This window comes from Peromyscus maniculatus, chromosome 8 (genome assembly GCF_049852395.1).
Source record: "Peromyscus maniculatus bairdii isolate BWxNUB_F1_BW_parent chromosome 8, HU_Pman_BW_mat_3.1, whole genome shotgun sequence".
NCBI lineage: Eukaryota > Metazoa > Chordata > Mammalia > Rodentia > Cricetidae > Peromyscus > Peromyscus maniculatus.
In genome coordinates, this window is record NC_134859.1 from 13,331,770 (window position 1) to 13,337,769 (window position 6,000).

Genomic DNA, 6,000 nt, shown 5'->3' on the forward strand with positions numbered 1-6,000 from the left:
GCTCCTGTAGTTGCTCCTGTAGATGCTCCTGTAGGTGTTCCTGTAAGTGCTCCTGTAGATGATCCTGTAGGTGCTCCCGAGGTGCTCCTGTATCCTTCAGGATACAAATGCTTTGGAAGCCTCGCTCAGAAACAAGAAGGAACCAAGCCCCGTTGGATTTACAGGGTTGCCCGGCTGCTGACCCTATCTCAGATGCGGATTACGGAGGGGTGCTGGTAAGGAGGCCATTCTGGGCCTCTCTGGTTTTGGATATCCCTGGAGCACATGGTGGTGAGTCCTGCAGAGCCATGATAATTTCCTAAGAGCTGTACAGTAGGACCACACTTTCCTTAGCTGGTTTGCAGGGCACCCCAGGATGGGTGCGGCATCCATGGATGAGCATGGGGCTGTGTCTGTCTACTTCAGCTACCAGAGCCTGGAGCTAAGCGGGGCTGTTCCTTTCTTTCTCCAGGGCTGCAGCTGGCTGCCTTTTCTAGATGGAGTTCACCTGTGCAAATATTTGTGGTCGGCCCAGCCAGCCGCTGCCAGGTCCCTCGGGGCTTAGGGCTGCTGTTGATGGAAAGCTGACTTTTGGAAGAGTATGTTTTGCCCACTTTGCTTGTTCTGTTTGTTCCCCCCTCCCCTGGGCGCAGGCACTGTTTATGCTCCCCTACACACACACACACACACACACACACACACACACACACACACACACACACACGGCTCTATTTCAAGAGTAATTAAGGACATGCAATGTTCTGTGCAAAGATGGAAATACACAGTTGGAAGGTGAGTACAGTTCATGGATGGTCAGGGGAAGCCCTGCGTTAATCGTCCCAGGGCTCTGGGGCACAGGAGAAAGCATTGCCGAGTTTCCTTGCCCGCCTGTAACCTGCTGCATAGTCTTGTTCTGTCTGTGACAATGCCCCTCTGCTGCTCCTACTCAGGTTGCAATAGCTGCATCAAAGAGCTGTTGTGACTCTCTAAGTTACTGTTCAGAAACATGTGAGAGGCCCTGGGTTTGATCTCTAGTTCCTAGGAGGAGGATCCTTTGAGAGTGAGCAGGTGAGCATGCACATATGTGCACACTGAGGCCACAGGTTAATGATGTGTGTGTGTGTGTGTGTGTGTGTGTGTGTGTGTGTGTGTGTTCTCAAATGCCACAGCATGCTTGTGGAGGTCAGAGGGCAAGCTTCAGGAGTTCTGTCCTTCATCCATGTGGGTTCTGGGGATGGAACTCAGGTCATCAGGCTTGGTAAGAGCAAGGGAGGCAGCTCCCTGCCCCATCCACCTTATATTTTGAGACATGAACTCACTGTATGTATTGAACTGACCAATTCAGCAAGACTGGCTCGAGGGATCCTCTTGTCTCCCCTCTCCAGTGGTGGGATTCCAGTTGTGCACTACTGCACCCTGCTTTTATGTGGGTGCTGTGGTCCGACACAGGTCTGTGTGGCAAACAAGCACTTCAGCCATGGAGCCATTCACCCAGCCCCCAAGAAGATCTTTTGGACTGAAAGGGGTTTCCCCTTTTCTCTTAGCTAAGCTCCCTGGAAATGTGTGATAAAGAGGGAACATTTAAACAGCCTTGCTGGGGACAGCAATGCCAAGGGGAGAGCCTGGGGCCCAGGAGTGGTTTTTCCAATTCTGATCCCCGAGTCCAGGCTGCAGGGGAGCTTGTCCTTTTGTGCCCTGAGTGGATGGGCAGGAAATCAATGGGTTTGTTCTGCTGACAAAAATGCTCCTGACAACTCCAAAACAGGAGACCATTAAAATGCCACAGGCACAGTTATTCACTATGAAGATGTAGCTATTGATTGAACAGTTATAGGGATGAAATGTGGGAAAGACAAGTGACAGCCGGGGTCTCCAGAGCAGCTGCCTGGAGCCTAACAGCCAGCTGTGAAGAGGGGGAGGGCTGAGCTCTTCTTTTTTGTTACACTTTATGATTTACAACATTGCTTTATTTGTAAGTATGTGTCTGTGTGAGTATATGCCACATGCATGCAGGTGTCTATAGAGACCAGCAGAGGGTGTTGGAGACCGTGGAGCTGGAGTCACAAGTATTTGTGAGCCGCTGAATGTGAATACTGGGAACTGTTCTTGGGTCCTTTACAAAGGCACTATGTACTCTTAACAGCTGAGCATCTCTCCAGCTCCCCTCTTTACATATATATGTAAATACACATGTATATACATCCATACATATATGGCCAGGTGCGGTGGTACACCACACCTTTAATTCCAGCCTGCAGAGGCAGGTGGAATCTCTGTGAATGTGGCCAGTCTGGTCTTCACAGCCAATTCCAGGCCAACCAGAGTTACATGGTAAGATTCCCTCAAGAACAAAACACAACACAACTTTTTCTTAAGAAGGAATCTTGTAGTCAGTCTTAGTCAAGAGGCCAGCAGTGACTGCAGAGGAATGTTAGATTCGGGGAAGCATTGGACAGATTGTTCTAAGTCCAGTTGCTGCTGTAGATTGGTCCTGCACTCCCTGTTTTCTTCTCCAGGCGTCTCCTGTCTTCTTTCTCTTTCTTGAGACAGGCTCGCACTCTGAAGCCTAGGCTGGCAGGGATTCTTCTGTCTCAGCCTCCCCAGTGCTCAGAGCACAGGCTCGAGTCTCTGCACAGGATTCTCTTTCTCTTGATCCCTCACTAGCTGCTGCTCCCACAGCTGGTTTCCCGGTGTGTCTGCTGGAGCACGGTCACTGCTAAAGGGCACCATTTCTAAAGCTTTGTAACTGACAACTGTTGGTGTGGGGCTGTGCGCTCTGTTTCTTTTTAAACCTTCATTCATGAGCTCAGTGTTGACCAGTGGGCTGAGGGTTTGGTGTGAATTCTGTAAGTTCCTGGAGTGGCCTCAGCTGCATGATCAAACTTGCATCACAGAGAACCTTCAAAGTCCTCCCTCCCTCCCTCCCTTCCTCTCTTCTTTCCTTCTTCCCTCTCTTTGCAGTACCAGAGATTTAACATAGGAACTTTCATTGCCAGAGACTTAACCTAGGCGAGCACTCTACCCCTGAGCCACATTCCCCAGTCATCCGGTTAGTTTTTATCTTGGGACAGGGTCTTGCTTAGTTGTCCCAGGCCATCCTGAATGTACTCTGCAGCCCTGGCTGCCCTTACATTTGTATTCCTTCTGCTTTAGCCTGCCCTGTGCTGGGATTATAGACCCGTCTCACACGCCTGCCTCAGGCCAAGTCTTTCTACAGAGACCATGATATAGGAGATCCAAGAAGTCTAAATGGCCATGTTCAGGTGACCCGGTGGTATAGGCACGTCCGACAAGCCCCTCCCCCATCCACATGGTCCTGGATGAGAGAGAGAAATGACCTTTGGGCTCTGCTCTCCGTCTGAGGCTCTGGTCACAAGTGTGATTTTAGATGGGAAGGGTCTCCAAGCCCACATTGCTGCCACCAGTGTCACTTTTGACAAAAGGAATGTATGCAATTAAGAGAGGAGGCAGGGCTGCCTGGGAGCCAATTATAATGAACACTGCAGATAGCCGTCACCCAGCAGAAACGTATGTCCCATTGATTGGTGACAATCATTTCTGCGATCTGTGCCCCTCAGGTCCCGTGTTCTACACCTTTGGGGACCTTTATGAAATGTCAGTCTCCGGGCCTCTGCAGAACGACCCCCTTGTAGCCTTTGCTCTGCTGTACACACCTGGGTCTTATGCGAAGAGAACCCAGGGCAGATCTTTTGCTGCTAGTACTGCTTTGTTCTGATTCTCCCCTGGCGCATAAAATGACTTAAGAAAACAGTGCGAACAGAAATACAACCCCAGAGGCACAGCACAGCGATGAAGCAATACTGTTCTCCCATGGCTGGGCTCCATGTGGCGGGAGGGGGTGGGGGGGAGCAGGACCTACTGCTGTGAGGCTTGTTTTGCCCATCCATGGCAGCTTTCCATCTCAGTCTGTGACTAAGTGGGCGACTGAGCCCAATTCCCAAGTTGTTCTAACAGTCAGGTTCAGGGGGTGTTGGATCTTGCAGGGTAAAGTTTGTTCCTCTGCCTCACTGCCCGAGGGGAGCAACATGAGGCAATGGGACAGAGATCATTAGTCTGTGCCATTTATCTCCAGAGCCTATGGCAGGGCCTGACTGAGAGCTGAATTGTGTGTGTATGTGTACACATGCATGTGTGTGCATGTATATATGTATTTGCATGTTTACGTGTATGTGTCTGTGTGTTTGTGCCTGTGTTCATGTGTGTATGTGAGTTCATTGGGTAAGGGGGGTGGCAAGAGTGTGCCTCAGCTTGTGGAAGACAGAGGATAACTTATAGGAGTTAGGTGTCCCTTTCTATCATGTGGGCCCGAGGCACTGAGCTCATGTCTAGTAAGGCTTGGTTTTAGAGACCTTTATGTGGAGAGCCATCTCATCAGCCCCTGTTTTTACCTCCTCCCTTTTTTATTTTAAAGAAAACAAACATGAGACATCTATTTTTTTTTTAACTCAAAAGAAACACCAAATAGGGTAAGAAATTAAATATAAGCTGGGTGTGGTGGCACACTCCTTTAATTCCAGCACTTGGGAGGCAGATGCAGGTGAATCTCTGAGTTCAAGGCCAGCCTGGTCTACAAAAGCAGTTCTAGGACAGCCAGGGTTATACAGAGAAACCTTGTCTTGAAAAACAAAAACAGCCGGGCGGTGGTGGCGCACGCCTTTAATCCCAGCACTCAGGAGGCAGAGGCGGGCGGATCTCTGTGAGTTCGAGGCCAGCCTGGTCTACCAAGTGAGCTCCAGGAAAGGCGCAAAGCTACACAGAGAAACCCTGTCTCGGAAAAAAAAAAAAAAAAAAAAAAGGAGAGAGAGGAGAGAAATATAAACACAAGTTCTACCCGGCCCTATTTATCTAAGGCAATATAAACCAAACAGACTCTTGGAAATACCACTTGGTCAAAAGAGCCCATATTTTTAGTCCTTTCCCCCTTTTTTAAAAAAGAAGGTTTTTTGTTCATTTGTTTGTTTGTTTTCAAGACAAGGTTTCTCCGTATAGCCCTGGCTGTCCTGGATCTCACGCTATAGACCAGGCTGGCCTCGAACTCAGAGATACTCTTAACTGCTAAGCCATCTCTCTGGCTCCTTGTTTAAGAAATACTTTGTTGTTGTTGGGGCCATTGAGATGGTGTAGAAGGCAAGGGCATTGGCTGCCAAGTCTGACCTGAGGTTTGATTCTCCAGGACCTATGTGGTAAATAAGAGAACCAACTCCCACAAAAACTCCTCTGACCTCTACACACACACACACACACACACACACACACACACACACACACACACACACACACTACATAAATGTTAAAAAAAATGATTTTTAGACAAGGTCTTGCTATTTAGCCCAGACTGGCTTCAAGTCATGACAATTCTCTTGCCTTGGTCTACCAAGTGCTAGAATTGTAGGAGCGTAGTGGGCCGTCATACCTGGATTGACTTTGCTCTTTTTTAGGGGGAGGGGCTGAGATAGGATCATAATATATAAGCCAGGCTGGCCTTGAACTCTCCATCCTCCTGCCTTAGCCCCCTGAGTGTTGGGAACAAGTTATGGTTTTCTGGGTGCTTTCTAAGTAACACTGGGACGCATTCAGCACGGTGTAGCATTTACCAACAAGTTTGAAGAGCCATTTGAGGCTGGCAAAACGCTACAGACATTTTGTATAATGCACACCTGTGACCTATTTTTTAAGAAGCCTGTATTGGATCCCACCCCAGAAATTCTGGTTTGATTGGTATGGGGTGTGGCTTGGCCCTCTCAAGCTCTTGAGTGATTCCCACCGCAGCCCTGGCTCGGAGCCTGTTGTTCCTCAAGCCTTTTCCTGAGGAGGGGAGAGGGCTGGGGTCAAGGAGGGCTCACTGGGGGAAAGAGGAGGAGGCTGAGCCCAGGAGGAGACATGTCAGGGAGGGGCAAGCTCCGTGTTCCTGCAGCGCACAACTGGAATCCTTTAGGTGTAACTTTGGGAAAGCAGTCCGGGGAGGCCTGCCTACGTGCAACGAGAGCTCTCTGCTGTTGG